Below are 25041 nucleotides of genomic sequence, written 5' to 3' on the forward strand. Positions count from 1 at the left end.
TCCTCCGTTAATGGCAGCGATATCTTCCGCGGCAGAAACGAGCGTAACGACCAGCGGTCGTTCTTTGCGCGACGTGCAGCGCTAATATCCAGCTGCTAAATTATACAAACGAGCGTCAATGGTGCTCCATTTTCCAATCGTTATCATATATATCTGGTATCCATATAATAAATGTCATATAAGCTCTCGCGTCTGACTCGTGTGTTTTATTCGAACGTAGCACAGCGGGGGACATATGCCCTCGAATTAATATATATATATATATATATATATATGTATATATATATATGTGTTATTTAAATGTGTGCAAGTATCATCCAATTTTTTTTCTTGTCAAAGAAAAGACAATTTCAATAGTTTAATATTATGGAAATTACATCACGTTGTTTTTATTGGCTTTATCTTATATAAATTATGCCTTTTTGAAATAGTCTTATAAAAAATGTTAATATTACTCCAAAGTTTAATATATTCCAAGAGAGATCAATTTCATTGAAATATGCGCGAAGATTACGGTATATTATAGGATAGATACACGGAAAATCGGCGTGGCATTTTGAGAGGGCATGCGCCCTAAATGAATGTGGTCTTTGATCTATAGGTCAGAATATAAATGATAGCCGAAATATCCGATAACACGTGCCACATAGTCGGCTCTAATGTCGCTCCGTCAGCAGTTCATTATCCGAACATCCCGAACATGTGCATGTCTCTATAGGAGATATCGTGTTAATGGATCCATCCTGAGCAATTAACAAGGATCCTTGACATGATGTCGATGCGAATTTCGATATGACCAATTTTTTCTTGTACCTAATATTTAAATCGTTTGAGCAAAATTTAGGCGAAAGATGATGTCTTGATTAAAATTCGTAAGCTCGTTGTATTCCGAAGTTAAGGATACAGAAAATGACTCCCCCCATTTACATTTCGTACAATATATATAACTTTGTTAATAGTCAAAATTAAAAAAATATATATTTTATATTAAATAAATTTTAAAAAGCGATTTTGTGCTGATGTATCTAAGTATTTAACTAAAAATAATTTTATTAGACCATCAAAAAAATTATAATTAGCACAGCAAAATAATTAGCATAGAAAGCATAATGCTGCGAAAAATTTTTGACATTCTAGCAATCAGTTGAGCATTCTTCATAATTATTTGATTCTTCATAACGATTTAATAAAATTATTTTTAGATATACATCTAACAAAATTTCTTTAGATACTTCAGCAAAGCGGTTCTTTCCCTGTAGGAACCAATTAATTGCGAGATATCCCGAAATTGCCGAATATATTCAAATTATTCAGATAGTTTCGGAAGTATAAGTAGATAGCAAGACCGTGCCTTTCGGATAATCTCAACTGGATTTCAGCTGAAAACTTTATTGGAAGCTCCTCGGAAGCTACCCGGAGGTACTCGGTGCGGAATATTAAAAATTTACAACGCACAATGCCGACAATATCATTTCCTTTGTTTTAATATGCAGCCACCAAATCGCTGTCCTCCGTTTGCGGCACGTTTCATGAATCCGTAATTCGCCGGGTTCAATTCGCCTCGCGCGATACGTGACATTCATGACGGTATCATGCGTATGACGGTATCTCGCGGAAACATTGTAAAATTAAATGAAAATATTGTTATACCTACGGGTAGCCTGAAAAAAAAGGACGAGGAAACTCATTATTCTTTCGTAGGCCGCAGGGAATAAGATATACGATTGTTTCTGTCATAAAAGCTTCTTTCATGCTAGCGGTTGCACATATTTATCTCTGCTTTGTGTGTCGGTTGGAACATAACTTGACGGGACTCAGTCGCGTGAGAACACACTCTCTCCTAGAGGAAGGAGCTTCTATAAATATGAGACATCATAAAAGCGAACATAAACCACGCTACTTAACTCCGGACGGCATATTAGGTACGTTCCTTTTTTTCCTCGCCTCGTTTTGTGTTAAATTGTATAAGAAGCCGCGTCTACGGTGAAAACGACTTTCTTCGTGCTTGATTTACCGTTGATAATGTTAAGATATGCAAACTGAGCTCCCGAGTCGAATGATTTATCGCGTACGGCCGCGGTATCGAATATTCGGGTGTTCTACATTTAACATTCTCCGCTTTCGGATACGCGAGAGAAAATTTTTACCTTTATGAAATGCGATTTTCCGATGCTGTGCGATTTCTCTTGTATTTTTAGGACGCATGTTGTTTTTATATTTTTATTTTATACAACCAATAACGTATTTCGCCGTGTATTTATCCAAGTCTAATCACATCTCTCTGAAAGTACTAGAGAGAGAAAATGCACTTAAGCGATAATTACTGTAGACGAACACAAAATTGCCGGCAGACAAATTGTCCGTCTTTGGCATTTCAGTGTTAAATACCAAGTTTGAACAAAGACGCGAAAATATAATAAAGCTCCGAGCTATTTCTTTCACATTTCGAAGTAAAATGTGTCCACAGCATCGTGAAAGAAAGACGATAAAGTTTTCAATGCCTGAATAGTCAAAAGTAAAAGTAAGAATCGCGCGTTAATGCAGCTTACGTATACAATGTATTTTACGCGCATTGGTTTCGCTTTGATGGGGGTAAAAAATATTGCCTTCGAAGTGAAGTATTTAAAGGAGCAGGGATTATTTTTATCTGAACAATCATCGTATCGGTACGGCAATTCAGACGACGTTTAATCGCCTATTGCTGCGCAATCATCCGTTCTGCTCTAGTCGTTTTCATTAACTTGAGCTATTCTACGGTAATTAGCGATTTAAACTGCATTCCGAGCGACGACGTCAGCTGCATTATGCTTCAACGAAAAAAAAAAAAAAAAAAAAAGAATGAGGTATAAAAATAAATAAGGCTCTAAAGACTAAAAGTCACGAAATTATTAAATGCCGCTAAGAACCGACAGTATCCTGTGTTGGCTCTTAGTTCTTAGCGGTATTCATAATTTCGTGACTTTTAGTCTTTAAGGTCTTACTTATTCTTGTAGTTTAAACTTATGCTGGAAAAGGTGTTATTTCTGATATCGCGTCTTTCTTTTAATTTACCAGCGTTTAAAAAAAAAATTTCAAGCATTGTCAAACTTTCAAAGCTTCGAATTAATTTTCACAGAGATTCATTAAAGATTCGCTAAAGATTGAATTTTTGCGATCTTGCAAGTGACGCGGTTTCCACCCTCAGCATTTAATATGCAAGCTGCGTTGCCGAATTTAATCTTTCACAGTCATAAATACAAACAACGATAATAATATCTAATTAATAATTTTTTAATCTCTCACATAACTATATAAATTTGAAAAACTAGATAAAAGAGAAATATAAGATTGATAACAAATTGCGATGTGGTCCTGCTCGATTATTCATTTAATCATTTTCTAACGCATGCATGAAATAAAGGTTAAAATTTTGGCGGCGGATGACGATATTTACGTGCGAGCATGTATCGCGGCAATGTATTCAAGGAGCGTGTTCAAGAAGCTAAAATTATGTATTCGTATGAGAGATACGCGGAACTGTATCCGGATCGTGGTAAGGTCGTACGTGTGCAGCGTCTATCAGCGACGAGGATAACTTATACACGAGACAAACGAGGAATCGCTGACACTGCCGTCAAACTTTGAAGCCGCCTTCAAACTTTGTCCTCGTCAGAAACTCGAGGCGATCGAGCTGCGTCATGTATTAATAAAATAAAATTTTATAATACCGCGCGCTATTAGGCAGTCCATGAACAGCCGAATGGAAAGATGACGTAATGGGCGAAAAATCGTATTCTGAACACGAACGGACGGCCGCATAGTTACGTGTGTAATTTATATAACGTAATAAACGCGACCACGCGACACGCTCGTTATATACGTAAATGATTGCGTTATAATGTGAACGGCGAGGAGCTCGCTTCAGCATTTCTGCGAATCTCCTGCCGCGTCGTCGCTGGGAAAGACGACTAACGGAGAAATTCCTATTTTACGTTTGTCACGGTGGTTTATTCGAGATCCGAGAAATAGACTATTGTGTGCCGGTTGAATTAAGAAACGAAGAGGAAACTTTCGGCGAAGCGCGAGATATCCACTGCGAGCACTTTGTGCCGCGTATTCGCGAAATAGCAAATTATCCACGGTTAAAGAGATTAAGACTCGACGAAAGCGGCCTGAAATATCCTAGAAATTAACGGAACAAAAACTGGATGAGAAAAGTAGCTCTCGAAGGGACAAAGAGAGAAAGAGAGACCGTGGAAGCAGCGCAAGTTGGTCCGGCTTGAGCCAGTTACAACCGTGTATCCATAAATATATATCGCCTCCAGTCCAGTTGTAAGAATGATCTCAGAATAATCATCCGATTAAGCTGGAGGCTACAGTGTCATTGGTGGCGCGTTGCTCGATCACGTGTAGCTGACTACATAGAGCCTAATAATTTTTTGAGAATAATATTTATAATTGTTCTCAATATAAAAATAACATATAATATTTGTATTACAAAGTAGTAAATGATTCATGAGCAAATATAATAAAACAAATGGATTTTTAGTTTTACATGATAATATAAAAAACAGACTTTATTTTTATAGGAAAGATTTTCATATGTTATTCTTTCTTTTCTTTGTAGTAGAAAGTTTTGACTGAGGACACATGTAAAATAATAATTGATAAAAATATAAAATAAAATTTCCATATATATACATATGTATATGGATATGTGTATATATTATATATTTTGAGATACGTATGTGCTGTCACAAAAATGATAAAAAATTAAATAATTTTTTTTTATAAAAGCATAATATGTACGAGTAACACTTGTGAAAAGTTTTCGAGAATTATGTCAAATAACAAATTTGTCGTTTTTCCAAAAAAGAAGCATAATAAACTTTTGTAATTATTTCATCAAACTGTAATAAATATGTATATGTCCAATTATTATTAGGCTACCATAAGGATAAATTTGTAGGCATCGAAATTCATAGCGAGGAATAATATTGTGTCGCTCTCAATTGAGCATGCATGCACGCCAACCAGTAATTCCCCCTAGACTCCTCCGGTCGATCAAACAATGACAATCGATGGGTTGTCCTCAGTATTCTATCGAGTATATCGTGGTACCGGGAACACACTATATATCCAATCAGTTTAATCAAACACAATTCGAATAAATATTCTCTCCAAATAAAATATTTTACGTATAATAAAATTCTATAAATTTGCATTTTATCGTGATATTAAACAATTGTAGAAAAAATTTTTTTCATTTTTCCCTCGCAAAACAGCACTTTGTGAAAGAGATAATAAACTTTTTTTCGTAAAAAAAAATATATATATATAATCAGTCACATGTAATTTTACGTGAAAATTCCTTATGCATTCAAATAATGCATCGCATTTAGTCATCATTTCCTGGAACGTGCTATACAACGAAAAATCAACAGACAGTGGATTAAGAAGCAACTGGATTTATTTTCATGCCATTTCCAGGTGCTACACGTATGAATCTCATGCGGGGCATTCGATATTTCTCGCTGATATAAGCTTCTCCAGCCAACAGTAAAATGTTATTCGTGTGCGTAATTCTTTACTTGTTAAAACGCTCATAAAAATAAAATATAACTTCATCCGCCTGCTCTGCATTTGCTCTTCCTGCTCTTCCTGCAAAACAACCCCTCCCTGTATCCATCATCCGTTGCACTTGCAAAAATACGCTGTCGTTTGAGCAAACGGGACAAAATTTATGACATAAAATCGGAGTTTTCCGTGATGATTGTTATAAACAATATCGGTTTCGTCACGTCGCTTTATTATTAAAATTATGATATACGCAAAAATTCATATAATATGCTTCATAATGTATATACCTGCAGGAAAAACCCGGAGACAAAAGAATGCAGTTGCTTTGTCACACGTGCTTTTAGTGAAATAACTCCATTTTGCATCGCTGATCGACATATCGTGATCAATCACTTTATATAACACTCGATTTATAATTAAATGCCAATTAATAATTCTATTTTAATCATAAATCGTAATGCTTCTTATCTCCATCGAATTTTGGTTTCATGACTCTTTGAAATATAGATTAGCAATTAACGTCTGCGATGCAATCTTAGGAAATTAGTTAATGGTTATCGCTGGTTCATAATGCAGTTAGTAATTTAAAAACTAAGAAAGTTTTAAATGCGACAACTCAATAACTCGATCGTAGATAAAAAATGACGTAACCCGGTATAAGATTTGTTTATTTCTACAATCCAATCCCTAGTTGTCTTTCTTCTCACGACTCTGCTTTATCACTATTATGTCTTTCTAGGTCGGTACGCGAATGCTAGCTGATGATTATATTCGATTAAGCGCCTGGTAGCACAAGAGCAGAGGTCCTGCTTCAAATCTCGCTTTTGCTTCGCATGCCGCAGTCCGTGTTGTACATCCCGATAATTTTATCGCTCGCTGCTAATTACCTCGCGTCTCCAGTATCTACATATATTCTGGTGCACTCGTAAATTTCGCGAATCAACTGTTTCTTCTCTTGCATAACCCGCAGAGGCGCAATTCGTAGAAGAATTCTAACAATTTTATCAGGCGCACTGAGCTTTTCAAAAGTATCATCTCAGTTACTAGGAACGATATTGTTGCAACTAAAAGAACTTTTTGTTACGTCATGAAGTACATAATGATTTACACAAGGAGAATTTTCTTTCAGAATTTACCATTAAAATCATAGTAGTCATAAGACAACATGAATTTCGAAGAATTTTATTATAATTTAATAAAATATTTATAAATATAAATTTGATAAAATTTCACTAAAAGTATCATAAAATTCTCCGAAGTCCATGTTATTGTAAATATGATCTTGAAGGTTTGAAAATTCTAAGAGAAAATTCTTTCTGTGTACTGCATACTGCACATTTTTCATAGTTTCACTCTAGTAATAACAAGAACTAATTATTATAATAACTATCCGCAAATTGTGAAATTGTATAATTAATACATACATTAGACAGCGAATGCAATCAAAGTAGATGCGACTAGACGTTTTTATACTCTTCTAGATCTCGTTCTGATATTCTAATTTATATTCAACTATTCTACGAGAGCATTGTCATTTCCATTCTAATGACTCGTCGCCACCGAAATCAGTCGCTCGGAATCTACCGAGATCACGATTCTCGCTCGATGAGATGTAATACGTCAGTGCCTTCCTTACTACTTCTCTCGTGATTAGTTCGCGTCGCAAACGGCGTCATTAGTCTCATGTAGCGTTTCTCGCGGGGACGAGACAATGCATATACATGCGTATGCGTGGCTGCTGACTGCATATTGTATGTAACGCGGCGCGCGGTTCATAGCCGTGCATTCCCTCGGGTCAATTAAGATCTCGTGGCTATTCTATCATCCCGGCTCTGGAGCAGTGAACGTTGTGCAATTCAACATGGATGCTGGCCGTCTATTTCTGTCGCGTCCCTTACGCAAAGAAATCTCAGACCGCAATTAATTCATCTATTTCCGTCCGCTCCCGCGGGGAAGGCGGATCAATTAACTTTAGCGGCGAATTTTTGCATCGGCATTAACCGGCGATTGAACGTTAATGAGCCGTCGCGACTTAATTTCTCCGGCGCGACGCGAGTCTGTTCCCCCGGAAATGGATTTAATTAGAACGCTTGTCCGCGCTCGAACGAATTCGTCGTTCGTTCGAAAACGCGAGGTGTCATTGTGACCGAGTTTTCCCCGGCCACGGTACCCGGGAGCAATTAAGATGCTGTCAGGAACAATCGATTATGCAGGACACGCGGGGGAACCAAGGAACTCGCGCCACTTTACGAATCTACCGCATAAAATTGTTCTTGGGTCTTACGACCATTCCCCTGGGTAATTATGATGCATCACGGCCAAAATTGGCTTTGATGTGTTTTACGAAGTCATATTTATAAAATTCCACATTTTTATCGATTCTAAATTTTTCGTAAAATTATAATTACATTTTTCCATCAAAATTTCCTGCATATGTATCTATTCATTTAACTCGTCAATATCTTCTCGGACGATAATATCAAATTATCAACAATTACCACGTAAAATTTCAAAAACGCTATGATTTTAAGAAACTACGAAACAGCCCTTGTTTGTCTCGTTCAGTTTTTAAGTGAACTTAAAAAGAATTCTAATTTGAAGTTTAAATGTAAATGCATTTTAAATAGGACCTTCAAAAACATGTGAAAAAGAATCACATGACAGAAAATTAAATTTTCTTTCAAATTTAAATGACACTAAAATGTTTTAAAAACTCCGCGAAAGAACATATAGGAATGTAATCACACATGTATAAAAATATGTGAAAATCTTTTTTTTTTTCTTTAGATGAGAAATGAAATCAACATTTGAATATACGTACATAATATTAGTGCATTTAACAAGCAAATAACTCAGTGCAGAGATCCACGCCTTCAGCGTTCAACAAAGGAAATCGAGTGAGTAATCTGGCTTTTCTATTTGAAGTGCACTTTACCATTCGTGCTGCCGATATAGGAAGCGAAAAGTACGGCATTGCGGTCGATTACGCCATCACCTCGTTGGCCACGATGTTTTATTCGTCGATTAATTATACGGAACGTTAAATATGCCCTTTTATTACATAATTACCATAATCGCAGTCCGGCACGTGCCTCACTTATCCGATTAAATGTGGTCGTTTTCACCAAGTAAAGATACAAAAATCTTTTTTAATAATCTGTTATTCCATTCTCGCGTGTTATTTCATTATCTCGACAAATAATCGTACTAATTGAGATCGTAAAAACGTTTCTAAAGTTCGATGCACTTTCGGTTACAAAACAGTTATAAATTATAAAACGAATTAACGTAACTTCATCGATGATTCAACAAATATTCGCGAGACTCATGAAAACGTTACAATACGTCGACATGAAATAAAAATAATGTTAACACTCCAACTATTTTTTGTAGCCATTATCCTTGTGGATATCTCGTTAAAATAATTTTTAAAAAATTCTTTAATTACACGTCTAAAAATGTTTTTAAATTATCGTTTCCTACTTACAGAAAATTTATAGCAAAAAAAGCCATAATTGTTGCACAATCGCACATCAATGGACTCTTTTAATAAATGGAATTGACACACTGAGAAAAATATCTGATGAGATTAACAATAAAATGTTTTCATATATCTTATACAAGGTTGTGTAGCAGACTACAAAGGAACGGATAGAATAATCAACACTGAACGACATAATAGTAGATGATAAATACCGTAATCGCTTCACAGCAAGATGAAGATTATCAAGTGTGGATTTTTTTTACGTTGATAGTCAGTTCCTCTCGCGACACGATCGTATTGTCGTTGTGATCGGTTTTGCGCTCGATTGCGATTTCTTTGCTTTTCTCTCGATCGAGGGCCTTCTTCTTGCCCACCGGCTTTGCTCCCAATCAGGGTCATCACGTGATTCTCCCGGTCGGTTGCGTAACCGTGCTGGCCGTGTACTCGACCACGATGGTGGTTCGTGCTAGCGGTAGTAGGAAACCATTGTTTAAATTTGCAAACTACCTAATGATAGGGCAGACCCGAACAAGGCCTCTGCAATTTCCAATCCGGTCGGTCGGTCGTCGGTTTCCGATCACCTCTGCGCCCCGTTTTAAAACCGGATAAAAGAGAAGTGTCACTCTCTCGCGATGTCATCGCACTTCGATTGCGCAAGGCGGCAGCATTTTTTCCCCGGCAGCGATGCGAACATCCGCTTAAAAAAAAAAACACGTCTGAACGAGTGCAAGCTTGAGTTTACTTTAGGACGTCGCGTCAGGCTGTTTTCGCAAAGAATGTCGCGAATGAGAAAGAATATCATTCCGACTGTCCTTTGTTTGAACTTTCCATCTGTGGAATTTAATTTTACGGAACAATTAACTGTTCACAAGATTAATATGTTCAATAAGCGAGGATAATTCTTAATTTTAATATCTTATGCGATATTGATGAAATGTTTTACTCGCCACAAGTGAATCAAACGTTTAACCCTAGCTCGACATATGAGGTACAATGCGATTTTTCACATTGTTGTTTTTTTGTAATATATTTTTTATTCAAATCATGTTTATCTGTCTTGATCTGAAGTATCAATTTAAAAAATAATAAGCTAAAAATATACTTTCAATTTAAAGATGTAGCATGACAAAATTACAATCCCCAGGAATGACAGGGAAGATAACTAAAAATAAGTGTGGCAAACTAAGATTAATATTAAAAATCGAGATTGTTGAGGCTGCGAAATACCGCGATCATCTCATCAATATTAAAGTTTGCTAAGCTGCAACGGAACGTTAACAAAGTATTCGCGAACAAAAGCAATCTAATTGCCTTCGGCACTTACAACTTGTATTAACAAACTTGACCAACGGATAACTGATGAGCCAGCGACACAGTAGCCGAGTGAGCTGTCCAGATCGCCTGATCTGACTTTAATGGCTGCGCGAACTTGAAACGTCTGGAGATTATATTCCCCGCTACTCCGGCCCGAGCGATTTACGACCTTGCTCCAGAAATCTCCGGGTGTTTCCTCGATCTTATTAGGCATTCGCGGCATATACACAGAGAGGGTGGAGGAGAAGGAAGAGAGAATGAAATGCTGTCGGCGTGAGCTACCTCACCCTCAATTATGGAAAAGCTATAAAGCAATCGTTTGCCAATTTAAAGCGAAACTTTCCTTCTCGTTTATGCGCCGATAAAAGGTGACGGTAGAAGGGGCAACGGCGGAGAACTCGATAGTGATAACCCTCTAAAGTGCGCGAGCAGAGTTTCCCGAACAGCTATTCTAGCGAGTTCGTATGTGCGTTACGAGCTAGTAAAAAATTTTATCTCCCTCAATATATTTTCGCATTTTTGCCTTAATTGAAACAGTATCTGAACGTTAACCGAGAAATAGTTCCTTATTGAATCAATCTCTAACGTGATTACACATGCGGTAATACATTAGATAATCAAGAGTGTGCCTATACCACAATAGAAAGTAACTTAGCTTTATATTATCATGATCATTAATGTGACAATTATTTGATAATAATCGCGATAATTGTAACACAAAATATAGTAAACTTTTTTTAACGATAAAGAAATCATTTGTCCAGTGTACACACAGCATTATCGGATTCTCACATAGCATTATCAGCTATTAGCTTACATATCATTGTTATATTACGGACATTATAATTGTAAATACTGTTGATGTTATTTACGATAAATGGAACGCTCTATATATAACAATCCAGGCTCACGTCGATACTGTAAACATTGAATGGACACTATAACACTACGGATACTTCGATTCAACCGTTTCCATGGGAATACCATGCGTGATGATCGATTAGGCGAATAGCTTTCCACGTGTATCCGCTTGTCGCCTCTCTTTATGTCGAGCAGCCTTGAGGAGAATAATAATCGTCGGTTTCCTCGTCTTTGGAAAACCACCGACCCGCGCTGACGATCGTGTGGGGACTAGCAGATAAGTATGATATTAACCGACAACGTTTTAACAAATTCGCACGCGCTCGTAATAATCGCTGCTTACTTTATGTAATGCCGATTGCTTCGCGACAATGCGTTACATAAAGATCTCCGCCGAGGGGAGAGGAGGGGGAGGGGTACGCATAATGTCGCATTTCGTTCGCGATACCGCGTTACAATCTCGCACTCATGGATAATTTCAAGATACACCGTCGAGATAGAGTTAATCACATCCATTTCGATTCTTTCAAAGCGACATTATCGTTTAGCAGCTAGTAATATGGCAATAAATTTAAATTGTTACTATCCACTCTCGACTATTAGAAATATTACTCTAGTTAATATATATATATAAGGATTCGTGGAAGTCTCACTTCATTTCGATGTAAAACATTTTTTTTGTTGGTTATATAAATATTTTATGTTCCGCAAGACATAACACGATATATGTAAAGATTCTTTTTTAGTAGATTTTATACAGAAAAAAGTCATGAACTGGGTTGTTATTTCTTTAATCATTTAAGCAGATCATGTTTTTATAAGTATTAATACCGTGCAATATTTAGTTTCCGAGAAATAAGAGCGTGCCGTTCCAGGAGGTCTACGCCAGTATATATTGTACGACCTTCCACTAAATATAAATTTCTCAAAAAATTAAAATAAAATTTATCTTTTTTATTTATAAACGAGGATATTCTATTAATCCATTTATAAACCATTTAACAGACCGTCCATCCGATGATTAATGCGATCGCATTATTTCGCGGTCGCCTTCAGAAGATGTGTGTGGCCACTATCCGGAAATTATACTCTATAAGTACCATTTCGCACCATAATGGTGTGTGCCACATAATTCAGAGACTATTAACAATACGCCCCCGTTGAACGGAGACTCGAGGGTCTTTCTTTACAACGCCATTTAACGCCGGGCTTTTAAAACGCCATGCGTCACGTGTCTTAAAATATACCATATAGGTACTTGAAACAGGAAGCGTCTGAAACGGCAAATCCATCTCGTTCCGGTAAGATTATCGGAAACGGAGCACGATCACTCTCGCAGCTCGGACTTCCTTCGAGCTATCGTGGCTCGCAAATTGCAGATCAATTCACGATTAAGATTAAAAATGTATCAATCCGACGCTCATCAACCCTCTATTATCCCATGCTTAATGACTGATAATTACTATAATAACTTACGATATTATTTTCGAAATATTTTTCTACAATTCGACATAATGGCCGATTGGGAAATCAATTTAGGTTTTATTTCTCTTCATATCGCAATCGCTCTTTCCACGTACAGTTATTAACTCTCTTTGGGTTTGTCAGTTTCCGCGAAAACCATATACATATATGCTCGTCCAACATATATGCGCATCGCAAGCTATCTCGGCTCCAGGTATGTTTATCAAATACGGATTACGAAAATCCGACTAGCACAAGGCGGAATTGATACCGGTTCGATAAATATATGGCTTCCCGTCCGATATAGCATAGCTGCATTCACCGGAACCGATTCCTTCGGTAGCGTATTGGCGTCAGCTTCGCGGCGACGGAGGACTGTCTACGCACCTGTTAAAACGATAATCGTTGAAGTTCCGGACTCTCTCAGCCGGTGAATGTTTCCCGCGAGCTGACGGCGTGATTAATCATCGTCTAACGCAAACTCTCGCATTTGCCGATCGTAATTTATGAGCTAGATTATATATATAGCGTGTTGACACGCACACACGGTGCTTAATGCAGTTCAGTCAAGTCAACCCGCGAACCTGCCTGATACGATCGATCTCCGTCGCGAAATCTATTGCGCATTATAAGATCGCCGTGTAATAGATCGCACTTTTGCATATAGACGCACGATTTGAATGACAATCCCGACGTGCACGTTCTCGATCCGATGCGTTGAAGCGTCACGCAGGTTCCTGGCCAAAGAACAGGAGAGTAAATCGCATAATAACGATCCGCATTAGGGAAATTTCTTCGCTGATGTCGCTAATTCTTCAACGACTTAACCCGAAGCAACAAAAAATACGACGATCGGTACGGATGAACGGTGAATTGAAATGAAAATATACATTCTCGTGAGTTAATTGAATCAACGATTCCGATGGAAATGATTTCATAACGGTGTAAGAGCGATTTATGGATTGTACAAGTAATACAAAAAGTAAGAAATTTTCTGAGAGAAAACGAAATGAAAATATGACAGAATTTATGAGTGTTATCTTTCGTGAAAATCAAAGTCTTGTAAAAATAAAAATTTTTTTTGTATTTTTAGATAGAAGCTAATGTAACGTTTCAATATTGAATATATCTTACTATCGATCACGAACGCAGACATCCATTTACTTATTTACAGATCATAAAAAACTTTATTTCGAGTTGTACGACACTTCATACAATAATTTTTCGTCGTATCTCGCAGTATACATTCTGTACGTTCACTCTTAAGAATATCCAACCGCGAAAAACAATAAAGTGCAATATTCGTCTCTCTTATCTAGTTTTTCATATCGTAATGGAAAAAATGGAATCCGGGAGAATCGGAAGTCCCCGCGATCGAAAGAATTCTCACGCCTCGACTGTAACTTCCCGATAGCACAAGGCCAACTCTCTCGTGTCGAAATTACATTTTACCCCTGATTCCCTGGTAGCCCACTTCTTCAACTGTCGGGAATCACCTTCGCTGCCAGCAGGTAATCCCAAGGGGTATTCGTATGCGCCTGCATATGTATCGGCCATGTATGTAGGTATGTATGTATGTGCGCCGATGCGGCGGCGTCTTGTATATGCGAATAGATATAGGTAGATATATGCCGTTGGCCTGGGCATATAAGGAATATTGCGCACACGTGTACATGCCTGTGTATCTCCAGGTTGCTCTAGGCACCGTTTCGAATAGATCGGTATTTGGAGGCCGAAGGTGAGCGCATTCGATCTCACTGGGCCATGGTCGCGCCGCGGCATCGACTATAAGAAATAGTGAACCGCGAAAATATTTTATTAATCGAAGATTAAGAGGCTGTCTCTTCCTCTCTTCTTCTCGACGATCAGCCAGCCGGCCGGTTGATCGGTTTCGTTACAATCAAGTCGATAATACTAGCGTGATTACGCACTATGTTTGGCGACGATTATTTTTCCGCATATCCATAATTGTTATCGGACGTTAATCAAAACTAGATCGGACGCTGATCATAATTAGATAACTATTTCAATATAATGTATCTCTTCGAATCGATTACGCTAATGTCAATAATTTCCTATTATTGTTTGTATCTAAATAATATGCTTCATAGGATAATGGGTAATTAAAATTAAAATTTTTGGAAAACCAAAACAATTTATAACAGTTGTGAGTAAGATTATCTCTTTGATTCCATCTCAAGAACAAGTTTAGCTACTAAATTTAATTAGCTATTAATTTAAGGTTAATTAAATTTCTTTCCTACAATTATAACTATAATAAAGACGGGGAGAGACCGGGAGAGACGGAGAGAGACCGGGAGAGACGGGGAGAGACGGGTAGAGACGGGGAGAGACAGGGAGAGACGGGGAGAGACCGGGAGAGACGGAAAGAAACGGGGAGAGACCGAGAGAGACGGGGAGAAACCGGGAGAGACGGGGAGAGACCGGGAGAGACGGGGAGAGACCGGGAGAGACGGGGAGAAACGGGGAGAGACCGGGAGAGACGGGGAGTGACCGGGAGAGACCAGGAGAGACGGGGAGAGACCGGGAGAGACGAGGTGAGACCGGGAGAGACGGGGAGAGACGGGTAGAGACCGGGAGAGACGGGGTGAGACCGGGAGAGACGGAGAGAGACCGGGAGAGACCGGGAGAGACGGGGAGAGACGGGTAGAGACCGGGAGAGACGGGGTGAGACCGGGAGAGACGGGGAGAGACCAGGAGAGACGGGAGAGACCGGGAGAGGCGAAGAATGTTTCTATTGTGTTTAAATTAAGGTAATAAGAAAAATAAAGATGGCTGTTATTTTATTGAAAAAAAAGGAATTTATTTAAAACAGTTTTTTGAATGGATTTCTAAATCCATGGCAGCTTTTAGAAAAAAAGTTAGAAGTACGTGAATAAATGAATATTAGATTTGTTAAAGATAGATAAATGCTTATTCAAAAATAAAATTAAAAAAGCAATAGTAAAGCAAGGCTCTTGAAAGTTAAACAACGAAAGCAAAGAAAATTTGAAAAAAACGTAGCATAAGAAAAGAGAGCCACAGCAACGCGTGGCAGGGCATAGCTAGTTAGATAAAAAAATCTCAAAGAATGAACTGACATTTTGACACAAACACGGCGCTAAACGGTAAATTGCTTCCTCGTTCAGGCGCGTTTTCGTTAACGATATAATTGTACTGGAAAAGAGCTACACAGCTTTTAACGACTAGTGGCAGGTACCATAAAAGAGCTGTTATTAAGATACCATCGGTAACGTTGTTATGATAAGATTTAATTGATCCGATTTGGTATAATCGAAGTAGACAAGGTTAAACGCGAGTACTTAGTCGACTAGTTGGGGAGAATTATCAATTCGTTTAGCAAACAGTGATGTGCATCTGGATTATTAGAATAATGCATACACATGATGTACTTTTGGTACATTAACTTTTAGGATATGTTAATAAGTGATACATTTGTCATCTAAATTCCTTAATAAGGATGAACAACTTTTTCGATAGTTTATTCATCACTCTTTTTCACAATTTCTTGCAATAAATTTTCTTAATAAATTCCTAACTTTAAATATTTTCTTCGTCGTTAAAATCGCCAAATATATTAAAATAATTATTGTATATACCAAATAGAGAAATTTTTATATCATAAACTCAAAAAATTGTTTTAAAAATAAAGTTAAATTTTTTTCTAGAAAAGACTTTTATTCTCAAATTATAAATTAATTGTAATTATAAAAAAAAATTAAAATGTCCGTGGATATGGACACGAAAGACGACCAAGAATTAATATTGTCTTATTGCACGACTTTGCACAGCCTAATTCTAACAAAATCGCGATACCGTTTCATCACAAGCATAAAAGCTAAAAACTGATCGCCTCGTAAAATCGCTGCAGTGCACGCGGCGTTTCAGCCTCCTGAAAGCATCCTATCGGCTATTTCGAAACTCATCTCTCGCCGTTTAGATATCGCCGAACAAACACTTGTACCCCACTTTATATTTGGCGAACGACCGACCGCTGAAACGCGTTTTCGCAACTTCCGGTCTTTACCCGCGGCATCGCGGATGCCAGAAACTGCCAGGCGAATAGTCGCTTTATTAGCCACGCGAAGATGCAACATGTCCGACAATCGCGAACGAGTCCATCTAGACCGGAACTTTTGGACTATCTTCCTAAACTATACGTAGCCGCTTTGTCATTACACGTGGAATGCAGTTACAAAATACATCATCGTAAAATGCAAACTGTACGCCATAAACCAAGATTTAGTGTCAGGGTGTAGTGTGGAGCGCCTCACGACACAATGGGGAACAGTTTTCCGTAAATATATAACTCTGTCAAGTTTGAATGCGGAGACTTGTTAACTGCGCACAGAATTTAGACTCGGAAGACGTGAATTTTTAATAATTCAGACGATTACAAAAATAATTCATCCCATTCACATGTTTAACATGAGTTTAATTGATATGATAATTGAAGAATAAATTTTTCAACACGTAAAGTTTTTTTCTCGCAAATGTCAGAGTTAAGTTAATAATCCATATTCCAATGTAATTATTCATTATTTTATAACACACTTAACTTTATTCCCTAGCGCGTTTCTTGGTTATATTATAATTTATATATTGCATAATTCAATTTATTCGAAAAAAAATTATCACGATTCTTTTTTTCATTTACTTCTATATTCGAATTTTTAATGACGTAACACATCAAGAAAAACAAATATCAATATAATGTATAACCTGGAATTAAAACGAGGTATCGAACAAATGTTTAATGAAACGCTTGCAAAACAGACGTAGCAGAAAGCTCAGGAAAACAGATAACAAATGTTTCTTTTGAGCCTTCTTGCTGTTGAAGCATTATCGATTGTTTAAATCAACTATCGCTAGCAAAACGACGGTATGTTCGGTCGAAACAGTATTTCGAAAATTTATTATTCGCATACATATTCACGAAATCTCATTATGTATATGTATAATTTATCAACAAGAATCGTGACGTAATAAATTTTATGCATGTCGAGTTAAGCGGTTTGCTATATCGTGAACTATGCGAGAAAATTTGATTCACGGCAATATTTCACGTTTGTGAATTCGTTGATAACACGGCATGGGATTTAATGGAACTAAATTTAACACAGACAATTAGTGGTTATACATAACGATCTCAATGATTTCTTGTATTTTTAATGTTATTTGCAACTGCCTAGAACGTAACATTCTTAATATTTTTTTCCACATAAATGCTATTAAATAATGAACAAATCTTTTCAATATTAATTTTTATATGAAGTTTAATTTTTTTAATCTGTCAGTCTCCTCTTGTTAAGATAAAGCCACAAAATCAGCCACAATCCCCATAGATAAGAGGAAATATGAGATGTATAATGTGTCGCGTTACAACAGACTCGATTTGTCGGTGTTTAAGCGATCAATTTAAACGCAAAGCCGATTATTTACCCATTCATATGGTGACGCCAACCGTGCTAATTGTTCGCATCACCGGTTCTTCCCTCCCCGAATTATCCTTCGCGCCAGCCGCGTAGTTTCATTCATAAGTCTGACATAAAAAGTCGCATATTTCAGCCAATTGCGATGACTTCCACCTTCAGAAACAAAACGAAGCTGCGCTCTTTCGCGGCCGTCAATTAAGCATCCTACGTTTACACTACACCCCCACGAGCGAAAAAAAAGAGAGAGACAGAGAGAGAGAGAGAGAGAGAGAGATCATGTGAGCATTCTACAATATCATCATGAATTTAACCGGAGGCGTAATTAGAGATGACTTAATTAATTAACTCTCTATTTCTGCGCTAATTCCACGAACGTGAAACCATCATGACCGTGACCTACGCCCACCGCGAGATGTGTGGACCGACCCTCCGTCTCTTTCATACAAATGGCATAATGTGCTAACAGAAAGAAGTAGAATTAATTTCTTTCATATAAATCGGGAAGCTGCAACGCCTTCGCGTAACAACATTAGGATCTAATATGCAAAATCCAATTTGTGTAATACGGAGCAATTCGAGCAGACGAGGATGATTGGTGATGTACTCTCGTTTACCGTATTCCGCATGTCGTTACACGCGTAAAACGGCACGCCTAACGCTCGCGCGTAATTTCTAAAGTATTCAAATTTGCATAATTCGATTACGATAAATACATGAAAATTTGTACAGCGTCTCGTTTGTAGCATTGAGAAATGATCATGCAAATTGCCATACTTTCTTTTTTCCGTAACTTTTTACATCACTCACCGACCATCTCTTTGCGGTCTACGTTTTCATCTCTCCCGTGTTCCGACAGGGAATTTATGTTCTCCGATATAAGATAACTAATTGACGAATATACCGCTTTCTTCTTCCGTTCTCGCTGAAGCCGTAAATTTTTCTTCTCCTCTTCGAAATCGCTCGTATAATGTGGACGATTTTATTTCGCTTATTTAACGTGACACGGATAAGCCTTAAATGGGAAATAAAGTGGGCCAAGGTGTCCGAGGTATCCCATTAATAAGCGCAACGCGATACGTTTGATCGTCGACTGCGCGCTATAACGGCTCAATCAATTATTCTCAAGTAACGTTGGTCAGCCGGTTTTACATACCGAAGCGAGGTATTCAAAAGCATAGCGATAACCGATACACCAGATGCTTTTATTGCAGCTACCGCAATCGGGCCTTTAGTGGAAGACTCGGTGAAAGTGCAAATTTTGGGCCAAACATAATTTGAAATTTAACGTTATTAAATAATTTACACGTGTGTAAATGTCTGCGATTCTTAACGTTTCTCGCGTTTTTTTAATGAGACTTGCAATATCCGTGTCTAGCGCACTGCATTTATGATGCACGACAACTCTGTTGAAACATCATAAAATTAATACGATGACAAAATGTCCGATATGGGCAATTAGAGAGCCGAAAAATATCAAAGATTACTCTACGGCGCGCAGGGCATCCACATGCGCAGTCAGAGAGCGACGCATAAATTATTAACATCCCAATTACGGCTAAGCGCGTGTTAGCGGCAATTTCGTGGCGTATTCTGGTCCGCGTGAGCCGATATCTAAACGCGTCACCGAAATAACCGTGATAATTCCCGTCGGTGCGGCGTATCGCTTCACAGGACGCGACAGCTCGCGAATAAACCTCGCAATTCGATGGAAAGCCGCGCGACGGATCAAAGTCACTTAAATATAGAAGCTCTGTCGAATGTGTATTTAATTCGTCGCGGAAACTGCACAAAAATGAACCGCGTGTAAATAAACGAATCGGAAATATCTCCTGCGGGCGTGCAAACCACGAGGATCCGCGGCAAGGCATCGTTTATTCGCGTGCGATCCGAGATGTAAGCATTCTCATTCTTAAAACACTTGCAACGAGATATACGATCAAATCATTCTAGTTTCAAAACGCTAAAGAAGAACCGATTAGATTACATTCGTTTATTTTGGATAATGCAACACGCGAACGAATAAATGAGATCAAACTCAAGAAAATATATTACAACAGACCATAAAAATTGTCCTTTTTTTTCAACTGCGATAAAGTTTCAAATTTAAGGATAGATGAGAGACTTTGGAAATTTCGAGTCGAGGAAGAGATCGCTAAAATCGTTTGCGCGTCAAGTCTATAAAATGCACGATCGTGATTCTGATTATGTCAGCATCCTCTGTCGAACAATGAGCGACCCCGCGGTATTGTTCAGCCTGTGAGCAAGTGTACGGACGAGCTATTTCATGGTGATTCTTACTAATCAATATAATCGGACGCGATCGCGCGCGCGCGCGTGTGTGTATGTATGTATGTGTATGTATGTGCGTTTGTGCACGTATGCAGCGATACATAGCTAAATATGTGAATCTGATCTCTTGAGAATCTGGTGGCCGCTGTGGAATTGTTCCAATTGCGAATAACGTAGTTTTCTCGGTAATGTACGATTGCATCTTTAATGGTATTACATTCCTCTAAAATGATGTTTTCTTGGACTTTATTGGATAAATAGAAGATGTAGATAAAACAAGTTGTTATTTCATGCAAGATATGAACAATATCAAGCGACGTGTCACAAAAAACTGTTTCTTGAAACGTATGAATAATTCTAACTTTAATTTCCTAGTAGAAGTTTATAAACATGAAGATAATGACGCTTTGCAATCGACGAATTTTTCCTTGTATAAATCGTAAGTTGTATTTTCGTATTTTGCTGTAAGAACTTGTTTAATCCGCGGGTTTATCCCTGTTTTAATGCAACAGACATGTAAAATGGAAACTTGCGATGTAATGAAAGAATATGTTAATCCGATCTATGTTAAGTGATCTCTTTGTTTTACAAAGGTGACTATGATAAAATCCCTGCTTTACATGTGCATATAATGATATAAGCATTCACCAAGCATTTACCAAGTAACATAACTTGTCAATTAAAATCTAATTAGCTACTACTTATCTCAATTATGAGTTTTAACATTTTAATATTTAATTATTATTTCTATGTCTAATATCTTATATTTATATATTTAACATATTTCATTTAACTAATATTATTTATTATATATACATATTTAATTCATTTTTATTTGATTTTACTGACTTTTGTTCGAGTTTAATAAAAAAAAATCAAAGCTTTGAAATTTGAAAGCATAGGCAATTCGAGGCATAAAAAAGAGGGTATGTAACTTATTAGAAATTATTATTATAAATTAAACATAACATAATAATGTTTTTGTGAAAGAGGTACATTCATAAATATAAATCTCAATAATTTTTTCTACGATTTTTACATATCTCGAATACGTACAACAAAACGAAGTGAGGCGTGGCTTCCGATTTAAGATATGGAAATCAGCCAAGTATCGACGTAGTTGCATTTTTGGCATCAAACAGAATTATCGTGAAAGGTTCGGTGAAGCGAACAAAATAGTTATCGCCACTGCCACCTGTTTGTCGAAGCTTATCAAGAGATGCGTTTCGCGCCAAGTACATATACAATATCACAATACATACAACTTTGCTAGAAAAAGAACCGCTATTCTTTGCTGGAAAGACTTTTCTAGTTTGGGAACAACTCCAATATTCTCGAATAAGTTATTACATTCTCAAGATGTGTATTTCGCAGCTTTTTAATTGAAATAAGAACCAGAAGAAGAATATAACCGTTTGCATTATAATAACACTCCCGTTTTAACCGTATAATTTGAAAAGCTAGTCGTGCGTGTACAATAGAATTATCTTCGTTTAATTAGGAAATTAATTAGCCATAAAAGCAAAATGATTTAATTTCGTAATTACACTAATGTTTTCCCGAGAGACAATGCTGACGATATCATCTTTAGTCCACTCATTTTCTTCCTCCAGTTGAATCAATTTCAAACTTCATACCCGAAAACCTGTTTGCTCTCAGAATGGGAACACAGCGTACAGATCCATCAATGTCAGAAGAACTAATACGTCGGAACAATGTGTGGTTAACTCCTAGAACGTCGCGTATCGTATTGTTCCCCTTATTCTGTTAACGTAGTCTGCTTCGATAATTACAATAAGCAATGATGGAACACATCTTCCGGCAGTGATACAAAGCTTATTATCACACCGCTCGTTCTCTTCTACAAATAGCGTATAATAACAAGATTTTTTCGCCCGCCACGAATGCACGTTATTTTCGCTGATATGCTGCATTATGCATTTCCAATCAACAAACACGCGGCGTTGCACATTTATGTAGCGCGGCACTGCGGTAAATAATTCTCCCTAGATACGCTAGCGCACGAGAGACTATGGTCTATACGATTTTCTCGCTTTTATTCTTGCAGCAACATACGAGAAATGTCTTTGTGTCGTAAATGGAGAAGAATGGATTGAAGCGATGGATGGAAAAAAAAGGGGACACATATATATGTATATAAGCAACGTCTTGTCTTAAGAGAAAAGAAAGCGTATTTAAACTTTATTTTGCGCAAAACACGTGGAAGTAATTCTACACGTTAACAATGAACGAGAGTGCTATGTATCTTAAAAAATAAAACGTGAAGTTTAAATGTACTTTTTTCCTCAAGGCAACGTTCTTACTTAGGGATTGTCTTTAATCTTTAGTTGCGCGAGATTCAGCTTCATAGAATTAAACATTGATTAATGCGTATAAATTACAAAATTTTACGAAATATTATTTATAAATTAAAATTAGATTATGACAGCAGAAAGAAGTAACTTTTACAATACGTATTATTAATTAAGAGAAAAAAATTATTTACATCAATTCCAGATTTAATATTCGAGAGATGTCTTGATTAATTTTCTGCATTGCATAAAACTTCTTCCACTTTAAATTAATGTAAAATGCTCCAATTAACCCTATTTTTATGTAAAAATTTTATGTGATAAATATGAAAATTACTCAGCATTATTATATATTTATCAAGAGCGTATTTAATAATTTCGTAATATTCATATTTAGATAAGGTAAAATAAAAGGTAAAAATAATAAAATAATAAAGTTATTTATTAGTAAAAAATTTGACTCTAATTTATCAGCGAAGCAAAAACTTTGCATTCTTAGCGAGATCGTGCTTTTCCTGGAACTCATAAATTCTTCTCTACTATGTCCATTTTTATAGAGAGCGAGTCTATGAAATACCTGTAGCTTCCTCGAATTGTCGCGCACGTTCACAATTTTTATGATATACTTCCATGCCTCTAGTCGAAATCCTCCGCGTTATGTCAAGCGAAATGTCATACTTTAAATGACCAAATTTCTCACAACGAAACCAGAGTCGCGTATGAATGGGAATACGTATGTATACGCAGAAAATGGTATGAAATTCTCAGTCCCAAATTCTCGGCTCTCGATGTAATCCTATTAGAGTGCTGCGCGGCCACAAAATTCGTCGTTCATACGTGATATGTAGTATATATACGGTAAAGCAAACCCCTAATCCTCAACGTGGCAAATACGCGCGGTAAGGGGTTCCGGGCGGCGCACTTACCGCGCGCAAGGGACAGAAATGAGTAATCCTCTCCAATATTCATGATGCTAAAACGCTTTCGCCACACGTTCTTAAAATATGCAAGGTTATAGGCAGAAATACGCGATTGTAACTAAAAATTGCCTCGATAAACAGTCTCTGAATTCGTTAAATTCCAATTTTTCTACCGTCGTACAAATAATGTGTCTTACAATAATTGTCGCGGATAAGTATATAACGTGAATGAACAGTACTCTAATTAGAGTAAAAATTCACTCTTATAGAGTGCTAATTAGAGTGACAAATCACTCGAACATTGCACAAGTTCAATTTTCACTCTTTTAGTAATGTTTCCCTTTAGGAAATTAAGAAAGTATTTCATACAACACATATACATAGTAGCGTGCATTTCGGTAACAATTAAACAAAAAATTATAAATATTCCGAAATGTTTATTTTACAACTTATATTATATTATCAATGATCCCTTTTATTTTTCAAGTAAATGTTTATGATACTTTAACCAGCGGCTTTCTGACACAAACTATTTTTATAACGAGACCAATGTAGTATTGAAATCTGAGGAATCGTAAGTAGCTTCAATAAGTTTCAATCCTTATTTAAAAGTGACGCGACGCATCTTCAGCCCCGCCCGCGTCGGCTCGGAGCGCAAGATGGATCGCGAGCATTCGCAACCAGAAATCATTCATCCTCCTGACGCGGCAATTCTCCGACGTGTCGCATTTTTTCATAAGAGAAGGCTAAAGGGGTTGTACGCGCCGGACGGGAAAGGTCAAGAGAGTCTCGGTGCGACTCAATGCACGGCGGAAAAGTTTTGATGTACGGCGCTGTTATACCAGCGAATCGTCTAAAGAAAATTAAGATTAATGCGGTCAGCCTCTCTCGCAGGTAGAATAGCTTGGAAGTATCCAGGAAGGAAAACTGGGATAACATATTCCGCCTTTCGGGGGAGGGTCGAAGCGCGTGGGAGATCGTATTTCATCGATACCGTACCGGCGCCAAGTTTCGCGGGGTTTCACGGAGAACGTGTAGGCGTATCGCCGGCACTTCCACTTCCAGGTTCCCGCGTTTTTCCACGACCGGCGAAATTAATCAACAGCTGGAAACAGCTTTCGGACGTCAGCGAAGCGACATGTAGCCGCTAAACACTTCCGGGAAGAATACGTAACGGCGGAAGAGGAAGGGTGACACTTGCGTCATTTGTGAAAAAAGATACTTTTGATAATTAACGCGAGAAAGCTTCTTCGTGATAATACGAACGTTGGCGTTTCCAAGCACGTTAACAATCGCGATGCGACGCAAAATTTAACTAGGCGTTAATGCAACTGCCCGGGCAAGGCCGCGTGCAACCCGAGAAAAAGTACTTCTGAAAGGCG

The 25041-nt window shown here is 37.5% G+C and overlaps 1 protein-coding gene and 1 long non-coding RNA gene across 12 annotated transcripts in view; one reads left to right on the top strand and one right to left on the bottom strand.

Moving 5' to 3' along the window:
- Window positions 1-25041, top strand: part of LOC105841127 (potassium/sodium hyperpolarization-activated cyclic nucleotide-gated channel 3) — a 130043-nt gene that overhangs the window by 77607 nt on the left and 27395 nt on the right. The window lies entirely within an intron of this gene.
- On the bottom strand, window positions 1374-14972 carry LOC105834723. The gene is made up of 2 exons (XR_004965021.1): window positions 10368-14972; window positions 1374-9740 (listed from the first exon to the last, which is right to left on the bottom strand). It is a non-coding gene; the product is annotated as an uncharacterized LOC105834723 (long non-coding RNA).

The sequence above is a fragment of the Monomorium pharaonis genome, chromosome 1 (genome assembly GCF_013373865.1).
Source record: "Monomorium pharaonis isolate MP-MQ-018 chromosome 1, ASM1337386v2, whole genome shotgun sequence".
Classification (NCBI taxonomy): Eukaryota; Metazoa; Arthropoda; class Insecta; order Hymenoptera; family Formicidae; genus Monomorium; species Monomorium pharaonis.